Source organism: Pteropus vampyrus, unplaced genomic scaffold, assembly GCF_000151845.1.
Source record: "Pteropus vampyrus isolate Shadow unplaced genomic scaffold, Pvam_2.0 Scaffold24282, whole genome shotgun sequence".
Taxonomy (NCBI): Eukaryota; Metazoa; Chordata; class Mammalia; order Chiroptera; family Pteropodidae; genus Pteropus; species Pteropus vampyrus.
In genome coordinates, this window is record NW_011913063.1 from 2,276 (window position 1) to 2,634 (window position 359).

At 44.8% G+C, this 359-nt stretch overlaps 1 pseudogene; it reads left to right on the forward strand.

Moving 5' to 3' along the window:
- The first annotated feature begins 239 nt into the window (after positions 1-239).
- LOC111735361 lies at positions 240-355 on the forward strand (annotated as a pseudogene).
- Positions 356-359: the final 4 nt, after the last annotated feature.

Sequence of the window (359 nt, forward strand, 5' to 3'; positions counted from 1 at the left end):
TATGTACAAACATAAATTAGGTTTAATTTCCCTATGTTTAATAGCTTTTATACACCTATAAACACCAAAATAAATTTAAAGCTCAAATACAAGCAAAACCATAAAACCTATGAGTCCAATTAAAAGCTTGGACCTAAAGAGACAGAGGATGGGACGTGGTTCCATAGCGTAGCGGTTAGCACGTCTGCTTTACACGCAGAAGGTCCTGGGTTCGCGCCCCAGTGGAGCCACGGTCCATGGTCTACAGCCATGCCACCCTGATCAAGCCCGATGTCTGATCTCGGAAGCTAAACAGAGTTGGGCCTGGTTAGTACTTGGATGGGAGACCACCTAGGAAGACCAGGTGCTGTAGGCATAAA